At 42.5% G+C, this 21660-nt stretch overlaps 1 long non-coding RNA gene across 1 annotated transcript; it reads left to right on the forward strand.

Annotated features, from left to right (window-relative positions):
- Positions 1–5116: 5116 nt before the first annotated feature.
- On the forward strand, positions 5117–20796 carry LOC106724594. Its single transcript, XR_001360441.1, has 4 exons — positions 5117–5214; positions 11151–11153; positions 12077–12085; positions 20786–20796. It is a non-coding gene; the product is annotated as an uncharacterized LOC106724594 (long non-coding RNA).
- The last annotated feature ends 864 nt before the right edge of the window (positions 20797–21660 follow it).

Genomic DNA, 21660 nt, shown 5'->3' on the forward strand with positions numbered 1-21660 from the left:
CACCCCAACTGCCACAGTCTTTCTGCAGCAAGGGTTCAGGAATCTGGAGACATAAATGGATAGAGACTAGACAAGAAATATAAATTTGGAAGGCATGGGGAACCAGGTGGAAACCAGCTCTCTAGTGAAGTGGCTCCCAGAATCTCTGGACCCACAGCATTTTAATCACATTTTGCCCTTTAGCAAAACAGATATACATATCAAAGATAAGGTTGGGTAAACAATAAAGGTCTATCAGGTTAGGGGAATTGCCCTCAGCTGTTTGGCAGCAGGTAATAATATGCAGATCTTCAGCCCTGCTGAAGCCCCAAGGTCCATCAGCCTTCTGATGAACTTTTTGCATAATTATGACCTGCTGGAATTTGCCTCCAGCACCCAACAACCCCAAATGCACCCAACAACCCAAAATGCACCCAACAACCCAAAATGCACCCAACAACCCAAAATGCACCCAACAACCCAAAATGACCTACGGGACAGCAGGTAATCTTGGCTCACTATAGTCACACTGGCATAGAGCCCTGTGCACGTCCCTCTCACCCATCTTCTCTCAAACCAGGGCACAATGCAACGTGCCCTTTTAAAGAGGCCATTTAGCCATTCCATTTCCAAAAGAGAATTTTTTTTTCTTGGATTTTAACAAAAAGACATTTACAAAATGTGTTAGTTTACTACCTCTACTTGTAACATTTATTGGGTACTTTAGAACATCAGGAAAGATTAGATATGTCAAGAAAGTACTTGCTATGATCAAATAAATATGTATTAGTGAAGAATAAAATGTGCACCCAGAACAATGGTTGTAATATGAAAATGTCTTCTAAATATGACCAATCTAACATAAAACCCTTCTTTTTAAAAATTATCTTTATTGTTGAAAGTATTACAGATGCCCCATTTTTGCCCCTTTGACCCCCTTCACCCCACATCCACCCTAGAACCCTTCTTCTGAACTTGAATTTAGCTGTAGCCTAAATTTGGGGGTTTTCACAGATCACCTAGAACTCATTCATGAACCTAGAGGATCACAAAATCTGGATTAAGAATCCCTCTACTAAATGACTTTTTTAAAAAAAACTGTTGAAATATTTTTCTTTTATTTTTTAAAAAAATATGTTTTTATTGGTTTCAGAGAGAGGAAGAGAGAGAGAGAGAGAGAGAGAGAGAGAGAGAGAGTTAGAAACATCAACGATGAGAGAAAATCATTTATTGGTTGCCTCCTGCCCCCCCCCTCCCCCCAGGGATTGAGCCTGCAATCTAGGCATGTGCCCTGCCCGGGAATCAAACTGTGACCTTCTGGTTCATAGGTTGATGCTCAACCACTGAGCCACACTGGCTGGGCTCTACTAACGATTTTTATGTGCTTCTCACTGACCCCATAATTGATTCACTAAAGGAGAGAAGGTCTTTAGTTAACTCTTTTAATGCTTTCCAAGTGGGGCTCTGCTTTGGAGAAGTGCATTTCCAGTTATTGAACTGCTATTAGCCCTGCATCTCCTCCCGGGAGAGGAAAGTGTTTGACTCCCAAGGTTCCTGGCATTTTTGAAAGAACTCCAAACCACAGCCAGCTTTACTTTGGCAAGTCATTCCTTCCCTTTCTTCCTTCTTTCCTTTCCCATGGAACCTATTCCTTCCATCTGTCTTTCAAATTCTGCTTTACGAATAGCAATTCAAGTTTTATTTTCTTCTTGAATGCACGCTCTCTGGAAAAGAGGCTTTTCACCAAGAATGTGGTGTCTGATCGCTATCTTGCCAGTGGGTTAAACAAAGATCTCCATGCTGGGCAAAATTTTTACAAACCCACTCACACATGCCTGCTCTCCTCAAACTTGACTAAAACCAACAACATATTCATGAGAGTATAAGGGCTGAAAAAATTCTTTCCCAAACAATTGAGAAATAAGTGTGACATAATTTGATCAAACTATTCCTATTTTGCTTCTGTCCCCCCCCCCCCTCCGGAATGCACTAATACAGATAGACAGATGCCTCTATTCAGGTTATTTATCACCCAATGTTAAATAATCTGATGTTTGAAACACTGTTAGTAATTTATATGTGCTGAGAACTTTCACAAAGCGATGAGCATAAATATTAACTGCCCGCCCCCTGTCTGCAGAGTGGCATATAAGAAACTAGGAATTGGAAACGGCCTAAGTGCCCATTAGCAGATGAGTGGATTAGAAAACTGTGGTACATCTACACAATGGAATACTATGCTGCTGTAAAAAAGAAGGAATTCTTACCATTTGCAACAGCATGGAGGGAACTGGAGAGCATTATGCTAAGTGAAATAAGCCAGTCAATGAAAGAAAAATACCACATGATCTCACTCATTTATGGATAATAAAGACCATTATAAACTGATGAACAAAAAATAGATACAGAGGCAGAGCAGCATTGAACAGACTGTCAAACTACAGCAGGAAGGCCAGGGAGGGTTGGGAGGCAGGTAAGAGATCAACCGAAGGACTTGTATGCAGGTATATAAACATAACCAATGGACACAAGACACTGGGGGGTAGGGGAGGCCGGGGGAAGGTCAAGGGGGAAAAAAATAAAAAAGGAGACATATGTAATACTCTTTGTAATACTTTAAGCAATAAAACAAAATTTAAAAAAAAAGAAACTAGGAAGATCTTAGTTTTTCTTTCAACATTTTCTTTAAGGGCATAGTGGACAATTACTCTCATCTGGGCTCCCTAATGCCACAAAAAATCAATAAGAAAGAGACATGCATACAGTTAGCTCTTAGAGTGTCACAGAGCTGGCCTGATGGGCAGGACCCAGTAAAGGTCTCAGATGGCACTTCTCCCGTGAACCATCAGTGGAACTGAAAATGTCCAGAACATGCCCCCCACCAGAATCTCTGGGGGGTAGGGCTCATGTACCAGTAAATATTTTTCAAGTTGTCCAGGTATTCCAATATGCTGGCCAGATTGAGAACTACAGTTTGATGCAAATATATAATTCATTAAATAGCTTTCAAGTGTCAGATGTTGTTATGGACTGAATGTTTTGTGCCCCCTCCCCAATTTTATCTGTTGAAATCCTGATCCCCAAAGTGATGGTATTAGGAGGTGGGGCCTTTGGGGGGTGATGAGGTCATGAGGGTGCAGCCCTGGTGAATGGGATTAGCGCCCTTATAAAAGAGACCCCAGAGAGCTCCCTCACCCCTTCCACCATGTGAGGGCACAGCAAAAACGTAGTCTCATCTATGGAACAGGAAGTAGGCTCTCACCAGACATCAAATCTGCCGGTATCTTGGTCTTGGACTTCTAGCCTCCAAGTGAGAAATAAACGTCTATTGTTTAAGCCCCCTCAGTCTGTGGTATAGCAGCCCAAAAGACTCAGACAAATACAGATACAGAGCATAGAAAGATGGAGAAATTGTACCAGCACTTGAAGGGGACACAGTCTGGGGGCTTCACAGTCAATAATGGGAAGAGCTCTGTGCATTTGGTCCCTGACTCTTTCCTGTTTCTCATATGCTTGGGGACTGCCGGGAGCCGGTCCATCCTTGCTGCTTGACACAGTCGCTGCAGAGAAGAAACATCTGCACAGCATATGTTTCAAGGGACCTGGTGTATATGGCATACTGTTCTTAATATGTTTGCTTCCCTTAGCGCTATGTGTTTTAACCAAGGTCACCTCTCCAAGAAAGGTTGTTTTCCCAGGTAGGGATTTTTCCCTGAGGTTAGGGAGGGGATACAACCCCTTAACTAAGTGCCAGGCGGGTAGTTAATCACTTTAACTACAAACAATCACACTTAAGCTACATAATCTTTACTCCCTGGAATAGAGATAAGAAACGCCCTAACCTTTGCAATAGAAATTGACAGGATTAAAATCAACTGGTATAAATACAGATGTAAGAAGACAATAAACATCAGATCCTAATCAGAACCAGACCAGAACTTGGCCGGAGCTCTTAGCCAGAACTTCGCTGGAGATCCTGACCAGAACTTGGCTGGTGTTCCTGGCTAGAGATCCTGGCTAGGCTGCTGATCAACTGAACGCTGTCTCCGTGTCATTCCTTCTTCGCCGACTCTGTCCACACCTTTGGGGACCCCTGGACCTGCTGGGGTTGGACCCCAGCAGGGGACCACGTGACCTCCTTCTCTAAAAAACGGTTGTTGTGTGCTCAAACTTTGTTAGAAACATAAAACAACCAGGACTTCTGCATGCCACACAAGAACCATTGTACATTTCCATAGGGAATCTTGGTGGCTCTTAAATTTTCTGTGCCACTGTTCTTCTGTATATATCAATATAACCAGTCAAGATTTGGAAGTGGCTACTTTAAAATCATCTCGATCCATCCCTATACTGAACTCCTCAGAGGGCATTCATAACAGAGCAGTGTCTGACCACAAGCCCCATCATCCCTGCAAATAGCACATATTTTGAAGGATAGCTGGCATTTGCTGCTCTGATGCAAGGTGCTGAGTGCAGCCCAAGTAAGTCATCTACCAGCTGGACATCTGTTTCAGGAGCCAGCTGCTGCCTATTGAGGACAAGGGAGAGTGGAATCGATGGGACACATAATGATCCAGGAGTACCGTAAGCATCGTGTATGCCTGGTCTGGAAGATGAAGCAGAGGGGCTGGGCAGAGGCTCCTGGTGGGCACAGCTTGGGGCAATAGCCCTGAATGACTGTGTCTCAGGTACTTCTGTCTTTGCAGCTGAGGTACACTTTTGGTGGGATCTAAGGGTAACTACAAGGTAACGATTATAATATAGGCTGCAAATAAGAGTCTCTTCATTATTTTAAAATTCTTGATAATGAAAACTTTGATTGAATTTGAAATCCTTTTGCCTTAGCACAAGAAATCTCCTTTACCATTCTCCTCCTCTGTCAGTAATCTCCACCTATTGGACTTCTATCTTCTTTGGAACCTTCACACTAGCTTTTCCCTCTGCCTAGAATGCTTTCAGTTACTAGTGAAAGAGAAGGCAGAGGTATGTTTTTAGTGTATAAATTCAATTGTGGTTTAAAATAAGTATTTTAATTTTTCATCCACCTAAGTATGAATAAAATTTCTTGAGGATAGTGAAAAATAAAAAATAAAATAATTGCATGTTAATAATAATCAACAACTAACTGGTGCTCGTTTCGGCAGCACGTGTACTAAAATTGAAATGATACAGAGAAGATCAGCATGGCTCCTGAGCAAGGATGACACACAGATTCATGAAGCGTTCTATATTTTTGTTGGGAGACTGGGTGAAAAAGGTGAAAGGATTGAAAATTACAAATTTGTGGTTACAAAACAGTCATGGGGATGTCAAGTACAGCATAGGAAATACAGGCAATAGTTTTGTAACAGTTATGTATGGTGCCTGCTGGGTACTGGAAATATCAGGAGGAACACTTTGTAAAGTATATGATTGCCTAACCACTATGCTGTACACTTGAAACTAATACAAAAGAATATTGAATATGAACTGTGATTGAAAAAAATTTTAAATAAAGAATGAGCTTTAATATTAAAAACATCAACAACTGGACAATGTTTTATGATTTTACAAAATACCTTCATATAGCAGTAGTCCTCAATTAGAGGCAATGTCTCCTACCCCCACCCCACCCCACCAGAGGATAGATTCTCCAGAGTCAGGTCCCTAGAAGCAACCACAGGCAACAAAGCCCACACTGGCCTGTGCCACATTGGGCTTGAGGTCAAGGGGGATGCTGGCCAAATTTAGGTCCCATAGCAAACCTGCCCTGCTGCTGGTTTGGTTCAGGTTGTAAATCCAGAGTCTGGAACCCAGAAACCTTGCTTGCTGTATGACTCAAGAAGTGTTGCATCTCTTTAAACCACAGTTTTCCCAACCATACAGCAGGAAGATTTTCTAATCTGTTTGTGTAAGTCAGGGTTCTCTAGAGAAACAGAGCCGATATGTATATACATATCTACATATGCATATACATACATATACATACATAAATATATACAAACTGTAAGGGATATTTTGTATACATACTAGAGGCCCAGTGCATGAATTCGTGCACTGGTGGGGTCTGGCTGGCCCACCCCGATGGGGGCCCATTGGGCCAGGCCAGCAGGGAGGAAGGGTCGCGGGTGATTGGCCAGACTGGCCCTGCCCCAGGTCAGGGTGTTGGGGGCCAGTGGGTGGGAGGGGCTGCAGGCTGTTGGCCAGCCAGCTCCACCCCTGATTGGGGTGTTGGGGGTTGATTGGAGGCTGGGCTGGCTGGAGGTGGGGGGCTGATCAGGGCCTGGATCAGGCTAGTTGGCTGCTGCAGTGCGCATCATAGCTACTGGCTGTTCTGGTCGTTCCGCCATTCCGGTCGCTGGACTTTTATATATATAGATTAATTATAAGGTTTGGTTTGTGCCAGTTATGAAGGCTGAGAAGTTTCCAGATCTGCAATTGGCAAGCTGAAGACTCAGGGGAGCCAATGGTGTAGTTCCAATCTGAGTCCAAGTCCTTAAAACAGGAGAAGACTCATGTCCCAGCTGGGAGGCAATCAAGCAAGGGGAGAAAGTTGAGAGAGAGAGAGAGAGAGAACAGAAATTATCATATACTCAGCCTTTTGCTCTGTTGTTCAGGCCTCCAGTAGATTGGATGAGGCCTACGCACAGAAGGGAGATGGAGCCATTTGCTTTACTCAGTCTATCCATTCAAATGGTAATCTCATCACTGCTATAGACTAAGTATTTGTGTCTCCCCAAATTCTTATGTTGAATCCTAATGCCCAATGCAATAATATTAGGAGGTGGGGCCTTTGGGAGGTGAGTAGCTTATGAGGGTGGAGCCCTCATGAATGAAATTAGTGCCCTTATATAAAAGAGACTCTAGTGAGCCCCTTCTGCCATATGAGGTTACTCTAAAAGATAGCCATCTAAGAGCCAGAAAGCAGGCCCTCACTAGACACTGCCTCTACTGGCACCCTGATCTCGGACTTCCAGCTTCCAGACTGTGAGAAATAAAAAGGTGCTCTGAATGCGAATCAGACAGTATAGTGAAGATACAAGGCCAAAATTTAGTGATGAAAATATTTCTAATTTTTGAATTGATGACTGTTGTGCAGGAGATATAATGTACACTTATATAGAAGAGTTTGTATTTGAATTTTGAAAAATTAGTTTTATAATATTCATGTTGTTTTGTTTATTTAAAAAGGCCTCTGTTTCATACACCTTAAATTATGCATTCTCTGAGTTCAAAGTTCTTAGATGAAATGTTATCTTTTTAAATTAAAAATAAGTGATTACCATAGTGTTCTGGCAAAAGCAGCACAGTGCTATGGATTTATGGCATACAGAACAAAAATGTTCTTGCCAGATTGAAATAATTTGTGTGTTTTTTCATAGTGAAAAAGAACTTTATGATAGACTGTAATATTGTTCAAAGTAATAGCTGCTCCTTTCTGGGCAAGGACTGTAATTCCCACCCCATAATATCAGGTCATTGTATGTTTTCACTGTCCCCCTTTTACTCTGTCTGAAGAAAGGCAATGTCAGATAAAGGCTGCCGCAAGTGGGTTCTGGACATGGAGCTAAGCCTGCAACAGACATAATGTGAGCTGGAAATAAACTGTTTGTTGTTGTAGGCCATTGGGATTTTGAGGTTGTTTTCACTAAGCATGACCTAGCCTGCCCTGACCGTTAAATGACCTGAAATTTTCCCTAAACTGTAACTTCTGTCCTCAGGGAGACCTCCCAGCTTAAGAATTAAGATCAACTCAAAGGATAAGGTTGCTTTCCATTGCACTGAGGGTGCATAAAAGAAGGAAATGAGCATAGCCCAGACTTTGGGGAAGATAAAGCTGACTGGTTACTCACAGTAAATATGTAAGGGTGTGGCTTTGGACTTAGCCTGAGTTCAAATCCTGACTCTACCACTCACCTGCTAGGTAGCCTTAGGGAGTTACTCAATCATTGTGAGAGTCTGTTTTCCCTTCCATAAACCTGAAATAAAAATATTTATATTATAGGATTATGTGAAGATTAAATTATATCACATATATAAAAAGCACTTTAGCATAGCATTAAGAGCTCATCACTATGGGTTTACAAGATGCAGGAACTCAGCAATGGTAGTTATTGTTAACATTTGTGTATACACACAGAGAGACATTTAAATAATTTAGGCATTCAGTCTGAATGCTGACAAAACATTCACAAAATAGAGAGAAATGTGATAACTTAAAGCACTCACTAGTTAGCATAACTATGCATCATAATTTTGCTCTAATTGCAATATGGCTAGATAGTGATTTAAAATGTTTGACAATTACTAACATTTGAGAAACCAAGTTTATTCAAAACTGTTTTTGGAAAGAGAATATGTTCATAAATGTAAAATTGCTAGAGTCATATTTAAACCAAGCCACCAAATAATTCCAGCCAACTTTTAAAAACATCCCTCTCAGTGTATGGCTCTGAATGGGGTTAACAACAGGCGAGATAAAGAAGAAATAAATCACATGTGGTCCCTATCTCAACTAGTAGTTTAAGTCTGATGATAGAAACAGGCACATGAGCCCTGGCCAGTGTGGTTCAGTGATTAGAGCGTTGGCCTGCACACCGAAGGGCCGTAGGTTGGATTCCCGGTCAAGGGCATGTACCTGGGTTGCAGGTTTGATCCCCAGCCCTGGTCAGGGCATGTGGGGAGGCAACCAATGTATGTGTTTCTCTCACATCGATGTTTCTCTCTATCTCCCTCCCCTCCACTCTATCTAAAAATCAATGGGGGGAAAAGGGAACAGATATATGAACAACCAATTCTATTATGAGATGTAATGACAGCAATGCTAAGTAACATGCTCATGTTATACCAGTTGAGTGTAACATGATGGTTTGAGGTAGAGGGTATATTCGTCTGCTCTGGCTGCCATAAAAAAATACTATAGACTAGATGGCTTAAATGAAAGACATTTATTTTCTCACAGTTATGGAGGCTGGAAGTTCAAGATCAGAGTCCCAGTATGGTTGGTTTCTGGTGAGAGCCCCCTTCCTGGCTTATAGATGGCTGCCTTCTCACTGTATCCTAACATAGCCTTTCCTTAGTGCACTCAATAAGAGAGATTGATCAAGCTCTCTGGTGTCTCTTCTTATAAGGGCACCAATCCTGCCCTCATGACCAAATCACCTCCCAAAGGCCCACTCCAAATACCATCACATTGAGGACCAGGGCTTCAACAAATGAATTTTAGGAGGATACAACATTCTGTGCATGACAGATGGCATAGCAAATACAAACACCAATACGAGAGCTCAACCATCATTTTATGAAGACACATAAGCAACAACAAGAAAAGTAACAACAAAAACTCATAATGTAACAGGGCTCTTCATTTATTCAACCAAGTGATCCATGCTGTGGATAAGAGTGAGAATGTGAGAGTCAGGAGTCTTGATCTTACAACCCCTAAATCAATCAACTGAGAGATACAGGTTATATCCAAACATCAGGATTAGATGGCAGGGAATGTATGTGATGGGGAGGGGGGGTGGGCAGTTGAGGGGTGGGGACAGGGGAGAGGCCTAGGACTAGCTCAGGGAAGACTTTCCTGTGATATTTAAATTGAGATGTGGAGAGTAGAAGAGTAGAAAAAATTAAATTCCAGATAGGGAAAAGCTATGTGAAGGTGAAACAAGGATGAACTTTGTGTCCTTGAGTGACAGAAAGAAGATCAGTGAGGCTGGAAAAGGGTGAGAAAGGAAGAAGCTGAGTGAAATGGAGTAAGGTGGGAAAGGCCAGGGCAGATAGGCAAAATTTGGGACATCTGTTTAGTGGTTACCAGGTGCAATGGGAAGTCATCAAAGGACTTTAGGAAAGACATAATCCAACTAATTTTTTTTTTGTATGTTAATCCTCACCCAAGGGTATTTTTTAAATTTATTTTCAGAGAGAGTGGAAGGGAGGGGGAGAGACACAGAGAGAAACATTGATATGAGAGAGACACATAGATTGGTTGCCTCCGGGGTCAAGCTTACAACCAAGATATGTGCCCTTGACAGGAACTGAACCCAGGACCCTTTAGTCTGCAGGCTGATGCTCTATCCACTGAGCAAAACTGGCTAAGGCTCCAGCTAATGTTTTTAAGTTTGTTATGGTTACTCATAAAATTAAACATAGATTCATCACTGATCCAGCAATTCTACTCCTGGATATATACCCAAAAGAATTGAAAGCAAGGACCCAAACGTATTTGCACCTGTATGTTCATAGCAGCATTATTCTCAACAGCCAAAAGATGGAAACAAGCCACATATTCATCAACAGATGTAAGGCTAAACAAAATGTGGTATATATGTACAATGCACTGTTATTCAGCCTTACACAAAAGAAATTCTGATATATAGGTACTATAACATGGATGAACCTTGAAAACATTATGCTAAATAAACCAAGCCAGATATAAGAGGACAAACACTGTCTAATTACACTTATGTGAGGTTTCCAGAGTAGCCAAATTCACAGAAACAGAAAGTAGAATGATGGTTATCAGTGCCTGTGGGTAGCTGGGTAGGGAGAGTGGGGTGTTATTATTATTTAATAGGTGCAGAGTTTCGGCTGGGAAAGATGACAAAGTTCTGAAAATGGATATTGGTGGTGGTTACACAACAATGTACTTATGCTTCTGAACTACTTAAAAATGGTTAAAATGGTAAATTTTTGTTACATATTTTACCACAATAAAAACATTTGTTATGGTTGCTGCATAGGGAGTTGGAGGTGGGCAGCAAAATAGGGGGCAGGAGAGACCAACTCCCAGGCTCTTGTGTAGCCCTGGTTAGAGAGCAGGGTGGCTTGGATCAGGTTGGAGCAGTAGAGACCAGGAGAAGTGGATGGATTATCAATTCATTTTCAAGCTTGACTCCATTGGACTAGGTGATGTTCTAGATGAGGGTGATAGTGAGGAAAATAGGGAGGGAAGTGTCAGGGATGGCACCACCCTGGTGTCAGGTACTAGCAATGAGAGATTAAAAACACCATACTGAAATGGCAAACACGGAAGGAGGTACATACTGCAAGTGGAGGGAGGTGGGGAGTTGGGGGTTCTAATGTTCAGGTTTAGATACACTATGTTTGAGATGACTATGAAAGAACCAAGTGCAGCTGTCAAATAGGGATTGGATATATAGGTCTGGAGCTCAGAAGGATATAACAGGTAGGATGTGACAGAAGATAGATACCATTGAAAACCACAGGATCAAAAAGAAAACAAACAAAAAAACCCCAAATAAAAGGAAGAAAAAAAGAAGACCACAGGATCATATAAGATTGCCTAAGCCAAGAGTGTAGAGCAATGATGGTGAACCTATGACACGCGTGTCAGAGGTGACACGCGAACTCATTTTTTTGGTTGATTTTTCTTTGTTAAATGGCACTTAAATATATAAAATAAATATCAAAAATATAAGCCTTTGTTTTACTATGGTTGCAAATATCAAAAAATTTCTATATGTGACAGAGCACCAGAGTTAAGTTAGGGTTTTTCAAAATGCTGACACGCCGAGCTCAAAAGGTTCGCCATCACTGGTATAGACCAATGAGAAGAAAATGCAGTCCAAGAAATGCAATGAGACAATCTTTGAGGGGAGTCGCTGTGGTTTTCTGCTTCAATAATGCTTGGATGGAACCAGCCTTTGACCCCCATCCCAGCCAGCTGCCCATATCTAGCCTTCAGCCACCTCCTCATAGCTCCCTCGGACAGCCCCTAGGCCTCTGCCACAGCTCTAGTGCTGTGCAGCCTACTTTCCTTAGTCATCCACCATGATGACCACATCCACCTCACAGGTGCACCAGAACTACCACCAGGACTTGGAGGCCGCCATCAACCGCCTGATCAACCGCCTGATCAACCTGGAGCTCTATGCTTCCTACATCTACCTGTCCATGTCTTACTACTCTGACATAATCTGTGCGGGTGTCTAAACAGGAGTGGGTGTCTGCTGCTGAGAATGATGGTGGCAGGGACACTAGATGGAGAAAGAGCTGAAGGTGCTGCTGAGGTGTGGGAGGTTGTGAAAGGTGGAAAGGCTGTGAAGCCCAGGGACTTAAGCCAGGTTTTGAAGCCTGGTTTCGGTGCAAGCTGGAGGCAGAGAAGGTCCTAGCTCCTGAGTCCAAAAGAATGGAGTAGGAAGAAGAGGACCAGCACTGAGAAGACAGACAGGTGGAGGTAGAGAGCCAACAGGCTATGTAGGTGCCTGGATTACGCTAAGGGCACTGGGAGTTTAGTGATACAGGGAGGTGCCAGATACTGGGGTGCTGCATCCTGAGAGCCTCCTGGGCATAAGAAAAAGGGTGAGGCAACAGACTGTTCCTATGCGGGCCCACACTGCTCTGCTTCCTGTCCAGCACTCGATCTGTGGTTAGAGTGTAGACAGGATGAATGGATCTGCCTGGAGGAGCCAAGGAAAGGTGTGCGCGCCTGCATGTTGCTTCCAGCCTTTTCACGTGGTGCTGATGGAGTCAGAAGATGAATCTGGTGGTTTGTTGGTGCCAGTCTGGTTGTTCATCAAACATGACTCTGTGACTCTGCCAAGAGCATTCTGGGGGCAGAGTGACCGCAGCCTGAAATATGCAAGAGCCGAACCTCTCTGATGGGAGTCACCTGGGTTAGCCGAGTAGGCTCTCCACTCTGCTTCCATCCAGCCTGGCCCTATCAGGTCAGTGTTGAGCCCCAGGCTATCGGGGAGGAGGAGAACTGCAGCAGTGTAGTTTGCTCCTTTGGATTTTTGATAAATGAAGAACATGGGAGATGAGTCTGGCTGGATGTTAGGCCACCGTTTGCTTTATCTCCTTGCTAAACAAGGAGGGAGATGGTGGGAGTAGGGGGTGACTTTCTTACTCATTCGTGGTAAGATTGTCTTTTTCTTCAAACAATCAAAGGACAATAAGGGCATGCCATACCCTGAGGTCAGTCTAAGGAAAGGAAAGTGTGTTTTGATTAAAATTCGATGGTGGAAATGCTGGCCTGGAGCAAGATCAATGATTGCCCTTCTCCTTTTCCTGCCATGGCTGCCATCTCCCATCCCATGCGTTTGGTCCCATGAGAGTGGTGAGATGAGTGTAGAGCAGTGATGGTGAACCTTTTGAGCTCGGCATGTCAGCATTTTGAAAAACCCTAACTTAACTCTGGTGCCGTGTCACATATAGAAATTTTTTGATATTTGCAACCATAGTAAAACAAAGATTTATATTTTTGATATTTATTTTATATATTTAAATGCCATTTAACAAAGAAAAATCAACCAAAAAAATGAGTTCATAGGTTCGCCATCACTGGTGTAGAGAGTTAGGAGATGATGCCTCATTCAGGTAAAGCAGAGCGCCGCTAAATCTAAAGTCAGGCTTTAGAAATGGAACCTTGTTAGAGAGGGCTGCCTCCAAGGATCTGGGAAAGCATCTAAATACCAACGAGGAGGAAAAAAAGCCGTGAAAGTGGGCAGGGACGCAAGTGCCTGTAGAGCACCTTTGTGCCTCCAATCCCCTCTTTATCTTGTTCATCACCATGTGACCCTGGGAAAGTGGCAGGAGATCAAGAGTTTTGTCCCAAATAATTGAGATTCAGATCCCAGAAGTGTTCTGAATAAGAGCAAAAGCAGGTCAAGTTTGGGTTAAACATGAATACAAGGGAAGATTGGGGGACAGGGAGAAGATGAGGGGAGGACAGACTTGCACAAGCCGTATAATGATATGAAGACTAATTGATAACTATGCATAAAATGGCTATATTCTTTTATTGTACAGAACCAATGGCTCTGTGCAAAAATGATTTGATTTATCTCTAGGACTGCCCCAACAAATTAAAAAAAATGATGTCTTTTTCAGATTGTGGCTAAATGAGGTTTGATAAATATACCTGACCATACTGTGAAATTGGATAGCAAGGAGAGGAATAAAAATTAGGTCCTCTTGTTGTATCCTCTGAGTATTATTTCCCCAAATGGAATTGAAATGAGGACAGGGAAGGATTTGATTAAAACAAAATAACGAGAAAAATTGAATGGAATTCTGGTGAAGAAATATGATGAAGTTGGAGCTGAAGATTACTAATACTTCACAGTGTGAAACACTGAGAACTATTTATTTTTTAAAATTTGGGTCATTGGATGATTTGCCTCAGGAAGAGTTTCTGAAAAATAAACTCATCTCTCTTCCAAAATATTTGAATATCTATCTGTTTATCCACTTATCTGGCATTTCAGGCACTGTGATAAACACTTTATATATACAATATTTACAAGAACCCCATGAGGTAAGTACTTTGTCTGTGTTCCACAAATTAAGAAATGAGGTTAAAAATAGTTAAGTAATTTGCCTAAGGTTAAAGAGCTAAATGCAGAATAAGATGGGCACGTCTGTCTGGTTCTAGAGAACCCTACACACTGAACCAATATTCTAGGTTGCCTTGCAGTGGCTTGTATGTCTGCAAAACAAGCAGATAGGGAATTCATCCCAGCCAACACACGTTGGCTTCACAGACACAAAGCAGGTTTTATTAAAACATTTAGTTGATGGCGTTTGATATAAGACTTTGTGCACAACGTCTCCTTACTTACCCTGAACTCTAAAAATGTCCTCAAAAAGCCCAGTAAAAAGGTGTGATGTTAAAAATCATCAGCTTAAGTTGATAAGAGGAAATCATTTTAGTGGCAAAAGACCAATGAACTGCAAATCTTCATGGTCATTAGAAATGGAACCTCCCTAGAATATGATTTATTCTCTCAATTCAAATATATCTACATTTCAAATCATGTCTTCCCCAGACATAACCATGCAGAAAAACGTCAAGTGAACCCCTGTCTTAGATGCCAGTCCTTTGCCAGATATCTGAATTATAAATTGGTTCTACTTCATAGGTTAGCATGTACTCTCGGCCCTTCAAAGAATGTGGTGTTTTGGTATTGCTGTTCAAATCAACCTGAAGGACCATAAAACATAGTGATTTCAATTTTGCCAAGGCACAATTGACATGCTTTGTCACACACAGTGCATGCTCTGTCCAATGGGTATCTTGGATTGCACATCTAGCTAGTGACAGAGTGAGGGGAATAGCAAACCCTGTATGCTTTTCAGGTGATAAAAGACTTCTTTGTTAGCAACATATATAACAACTAGAGGCCTGGTGCACAAAATTCATGCAGGGGGTGTGTGTCCCTCAGCCCAGCCTGCACCCTTTCCAATCTGGGACCCCTCGAGGGATGTCCGACTGCCCGTTTAGGCCTCTCACAATCCAGGACTGCTAGCTCCCAACTGTTTGCCTGCCTGCCTGCCTGATTGCTCCTAACCACTTCTGCCTGCCAGCCTGATCACCACTAACCACCCCCCTGCCAGCCTGATCAATGCCTAACTGCTCCCCTGTTGGCCCAATTGCCCCTAACTGCTCTCCCTTACTGGCCTGGTCACCCCTAACTGCCCTCCCTTGCCAGCCTGGTTCCCCCCAACTGCCCTCCCCTGCAGGTCTGGTCCCTCCCAACTGCCCTCCCCTGCTGGCCATCTTGTGTCCACATGGGGGTGGCCTTCTTTGACCACTTGGGGGTGGCCATCTTGTGTATTGGAGTGATGGTCAATTTGCATATTATCCTTTTATTATATAGGATTTGGTATGGGAGAGAATAGTGATGAAATTTGAAAAGACAACTTGTGGGATGAGAATATTTTTTGAACTGTGACTCAGTGGGCATATAATTGTCAAGAAAGTCAGGAACTTGTAGAAACATTTTGATTCAATAATTTGGAGCTCTCCAGGAGTCTGGGTCACATCCTTTACCCATGTGCGAGGCCTGTTGCACGCTGCTGTGGGAACAAGATAATTCAGGATTGTATAAAAATGATGAAACACTCTCATAAAAGTGACGTTTACATGCATGTCTAAATATTACCACCTACCTTATTACAATTTAGTGTTGTAATTTCCCGCTATTTTTTTGTTCCTTGTAATAAACCAATATATAAATACTCTCATGTATTTTTGCTGCATCTGTTGGGGAAGAATTCTTTGTTTTATCTGAGAGAAATAACATGAATTTTAGCCAGAAACCACCCACAGAAATATACTAGTTCCCCTCCACATGTGCCTGCCTGCCTTTTTGCCACCCATACCAGAGCAGGGTTGCTCATTAGTTTCTGGTACCAGACAGCTGAGCAGCATATTACACAGTTAGCTGGAAGGTGGCGTTATCTGTGAAGAAGATTCAAATCAAGAGAAGAAATTGGGGAGAATTGAACCCCACCTGAAAACCAATCAGAAAGAACTGACTGGTTTCAATTTGCTTTGAAATGATGTAGTATTTCTCTCAGTGTTGGCTCATTCTGCCCAGACCTGTCACCCATTCAGGCAGCGTTCCTTGAAACAGGGGCTTCCCCCAGGTGGGATGATGAAGAAACTCAGATTTGGACATGCCCAGGTGGCTGTAGAGGATGCTGTGCCCCTTGATGCCAGTCTGCCTCCATGTGGCAAGGGGGCACTTGGGGCACTGCCTGTCATGTTAATCTTTGCCAATCACCCTCTGGCATGGCCAAGGACCGCTAGCCCCTTTCAGTTTGATGGCTTCGCATATATAGTTTTTATTAATTTTAGAGAGAGAAAGGGGGGAGGGAAACATTGATGTGAAAGGGAAACATTGATGTGAAATAGAAACATCAATTGGTTGCCTCCTGTGTGTGCCCCGACCAGGGATCAAACCCATAACCTAGGTATGTACCTTGACTGGGAATTGAACCCCCAACTTTTGGTGTAGGGGACAGTTCTTCAACCAACTTAGCCACCCATTCAGGGCCACATCTTCAATTAAGAAAAAACTGGGGCAAGAATTGTCAGGCCAGCCTGGAGCATTTGGCTGCCTTCTTTTTGTGCCCTCCCGCCCGCCCCCCCCTCCACTGCCTTCCAAGTTCTTGTGCTCTGTTTGAAATTAAACTTACATTTTCTTCCAAAGTGAATGACAGAGAGAGAGAGAGAAAAGGAGAAGCCACCCAGGGTTGAAAAGTGGTAGCTTCTTACAGCTGACTTCCTGCCTTTGCCAAGGAGGAAGTTCGGTGTGTCCTCAGCTCACCCTTGCCTGCCACGCTCTATGCAAATGAGAAGCTGTTTCCATGTCTGCCCGTCTGAGGCCCTTCAGTAAAAAAGAAAGAAAGAAGGAAAAGCAAAAACCCATGCCACCACCACCCAAACACCCCAAGACCAATTAATTCCAGTGGATTGAAGCAAAGCAGGAGGCCTCTGTGGGGGCGCATCCTGTTTGCCATTTAAGCTGTCAACCCCCATGCCAATAACCTCCCTGATGACCCATACTCAGTTGTGGAAGAAATCAGGGGTGACAAGAAATTCAAAATACTTGCAGGACAATTTTTCTAACCTTTGGTCACTTGGAATGCTATTTTTTTTTTAGGCTAATTTGCTTTGACTGGAAAACAGGAAAAGCAAACCTACATCTTAAATGACGCCTGTAAATTTATTTTAGAGCCAGGCTTGAGGTCAGCTGACTTGGTTTTGGATCTTGCAAGAACCATCTTTGCCTTTTAAAGGCTATTGTGTGGTGGGACCACAGCCAGGCAGAATACCCCTGTCCTTTGCTTTCAGACCTCTAATACCCGTGTTTAACTTGAAGCGTCCCCACGTAAGCAGACCTGATGATTATATTAACAGGCCAAGTAAGAAATTAAAAAATCCAGTCAGAAAAAATTTGTTTGGCCTTGGGCAGAATATATTAAACAGACTGAACTTAAATGGAGGGAGGACCAGGAAATGAATTTATTTATCTTCAGTCTCTGCCATCACACATGACATCTCAGACAGATTCCTTAATCCATCCCTTTCCTGTCTCTTTCAGCCCTAAGAATAGTCTCTTTTTAGATCATTAAGAGTCATTTTCAAGGTTCAATAATCCAGTCCAGCCTAAGTAAGAATCAGCTGCAAGCCCAGTCGAAAGCCCCTTCAGTAACTTTGCAGGTACGTGTCAGGTGAAGTTGGTAAGACTATTGATTGGCGAAAGTGAGAGAAACTATTAGCAAATCTATTTATTTATTTTTCTCACTCTCTTTTACTTTTTCTTTTGTGCACATTCTAAAATATACCTAAGTTTTGGTTCAGTAGAGCATTTTCAGTTTGCAAATAAATATAAATATATTTGGTGGGAGGCAAAATAGAAAAAAGTGTTTGGCGTACTTGGCACCAGAGGAGGGCTTGAATAGGAGTGAGACTATAGTCAGAAAGATCAGCTAGGAGGCAATGCAGTAATCCAGGAGAGAGATTATTAACTAAGGGAGAGCCTTTCGTTAGAGAGAAGTTAGAATTGTAAGAGTTGGTCACTGAAGAAATGTGGGTCTGGAGAGGGGAAGTGATGAGGGCAGGGACTTTGACTTGGGTGATGAGGGATTGGTGTTGCTTTTGTACCCAGTTTTTCTCAGGACTCAGCCGTGAGTGAGAACAAGGTCACATTCATCAAACCTCAGTGCTCCGAGGCCACCTGAGTGCCTGGCAGGATGTCCAATCTTTTCCTGAAGCCCCCTGCTCAGCCGTTCCCCTTGATTTGTCTTTCACATCACAGCTGTTGCATCCTTCTGCCCCAGGTTGCTGTCTGTGCTCTGTCCATGCTGTGCCCACCTGCAAAGCCATCTATACCTTCAAGTGCCTTTCTCCCTTCAACACCAGCTTTTGCAGAGGGGCTTCTCAGAGATGACTGGGCTTGCATAGATCAGCCTCTTCTTCATGGGCCGGTGTCAAAATCAAATCAAATAGACCTTTCTGACCCGGAAACCGTGTTCTCTCCATCCTCTACACTGGCCTGTGCAGACAGCCAAACTTCTTCAAAGCTATTTCTCACAGCCTCATGCATAAATGAAGGGATGTGGCTGGCCGAGAGTCCTCAGCGGTTCTAGAGTCTTCAAACAGTTCATAGCTGTGGCAGAGCCCAGGATTATACTGTGCTGTTAGGAGGCTGGTCTAGCCAGAGCTGGAAGAAGACCACTTCGGGAGGTATGGGTGAAATCTGTGTTTCTAAAGGAGTCTTGTTCTGACCTGACTCTAAGGCAGTGACGGCGAACCTTTTGAGCTCAGCGTGTCAGCATTTTGAAAAACCCTAACTTAACTCTGGTGCCGTGTCACATATAGAAATTTTTTGATCTTTGCAACCATAGTAAAACAAAGACTTATATTTTTGATTGCTGGGGGCCAGCCCCAGGGGTCCAGGGGCTCTCAAAGGTGTGGACGGAGTCGGCGAAGAATGTTTTACACGGAGACAGCGATCAGAACTCTCTAGCTTTCCTTAGTCTCCGTGGATCTTCCCTGTGCCTGGCTGAGGCCACAGAGAGAGATCCCAAGGCAAGCTGAGCCTTTATTTTATAGTGAGAGGTAAACAAGGTAGTGGTTTCCATAGTTACACAGTTCTTGTGAGTTTCACTTGTTTTGGCCACTTTCTTCACTTCCCTCAGCCCATTAGCTTCCCAGATAAGATCTAGAGAGCCTCATAAGGTCAAGCCTAATTATGCTAAGAGGACTGTGTCCTCTAAGCTGGGAATTGTTTGTGACTTTACCAACAGGTCAGTCCGAGGCTTAACCCTATATCAGCTCACCACATTTGATATTTATTTTATATATTTAAATGCCATTTAACAAAGAAAAATCAACCAAAAAAATGAGTTTGCGTGTCACCTCTGACACACGTGTCATAGGTTCGCCATCACTGCTCTAAGTACTGATACCCAGTATTGACAAAGGCCATAATAAAGAGTAACAGACTTAGGTGTGGACAAAAGGGGTGAGTTCATATCTGAACAAGTTAAATTTGAAATGTGTCTAGTGGCTGTAAAGATGGCAATAGCCCATCACTTGCTATGTATACAGATCCGTGGTAGAGGAGGAAAATCAGAATAGTGTTGGAGAGGAAAAGCTTTTCCTCTACTCTCTTAGATTCAGTATTTGGGGGGCCTGCATATTAAACTCAAACTAACAGGAACATAGATTTTAATCACTTATGAACTAACTAGTGGCCTGTGCATGGATTCGTGCACATTGAAAGGAAATTAATTAGAAGAAAGATTTGTGAGGTAATTATATTACTGCAAAAAATTACATGTCAAAATAGTATATATAATATAGTATTATAAAATTAAAATACAAAATATTTTAATATTGCTATTTCCCCATTCTCTACAATAGAAGTGCAGGAGTCAACGTTTATTTTTAAATTGCCAGTGTGTGTCATATGTACTGGCTGCTCGGTTGGATGGTCAGACGGACGGTCGGTCACTGAGCCTTTTATACATATAGATGGGAGTTTACAGAGAAATGTGACTCAAAGGGTAATTAACATTTGGGGCTTCTATATCACCTTAATAGGTGAAGGGGAGGGGGAGAAGGGCGCTCATGGGACAATTTAAATGTAAAACAGCTATCTCTTCCTTGGAGAGGCAAGCAGTCCTGAAAGAGAATGCGTGGGAGACATGATAATTTTGTGACCGTGTATGAGCGGGGTGCTGGCTGGTTCCTGCCTGGTATCTGAGAGGATTAGAGTTGCTCTCGAGAAGGAGATTTACCACAATTTAGTTTTTAGGGTGCTAAGCTCTTAGGCAGATAATGGATTTCAGGAACTCAAATACCTTTAGCTAAAAATAATTTTTATGTCACCGTGGCTTATTTTGACCACTTCAACATAAGTGTTCCATTTGGAGTACTCTCATCACTGCCTGGGGAAAGTGAAACCACAGGTGAATAAGAAGGTTCAAGTGACTATGCACCCTTGGAGGGAAGCAGATCCAGACTTGGGTCAGGAACTCTACAAGAGGAGCCAAGAACATTGGTCAGATTAGCAAGGAAGCCACTAAAGACAACTGGGTCCTATAAGAAGGGCCCAGAAGCTCCCACTGGCTGGAGATGGGACAATTTGAACATCACAAAGAATAATGACATCAGTAGGTTGAAACACAGCTACATATATCAATCCGCGAATTCATAATGATTTTCAAAACGACAAAACTCATTTGTTTCCTTTTGGAGGAGTCTGTTACCTTTGATTATTCTGAAAACCAGTAAAATAAGGGGAGTGAAATCAAACATTTATTCTATTTTCCTGTGTAAACTCTACTCACAGTAACCAAAGTGCTGATTAAGGAAATGTCTTCTTTATGGAAAAATTCAGCTAATAAGTTCAGAAAGAATGATAGAATTAGAACATCACTACTTTAATGAAACAGTAGAGCTGGGTAATTATCAGCAGTGTAATATTAAAACTACAGGGTGGAAAAAAGTAGGTTAATAATAATAAAAATAACACAATAAATAATAAATAATAATATAAGAACAAACTCTGTGTTTTGTGTACTCACAACTGTAAGCCTACTTTTGCCCACTCCTGTAGATGGTGAAAAAGCTGATGGGGGACTTTATAATATATGAATCAAGCTGGCACCACCTGAAGCCACTGATTAATTTTTTTAAAAATATATTTTTATTGATTTCTGAGAGGAAGGGAGAGGGAGAGATAGAAACATCAATGATGAGAGAGAATCATTGATTGGCTGCCTCTTACACACCCCCACTGGGGATTGAGCCCACAATCCAGGCATGTGCCCTTGACTGGAATTGAACCTGGGACGCTTCAGTCCACAGGCCGACACTCTCTCCACTGAGCCAAACTGGCTAGGGCAACTGATTATTATTATTTTTTTAATTTTAAGCAT

This window comes from Myotis brandtii, unplaced genomic scaffold, assembly GCF_000412655.1.
Source record: "Myotis brandtii unplaced genomic scaffold, ASM41265v1 scaffold9, whole genome shotgun sequence".
Classification (NCBI taxonomy): Eukaryota; Metazoa; Chordata; class Mammalia; order Chiroptera; family Vespertilionidae; genus Myotis; species Myotis brandtii.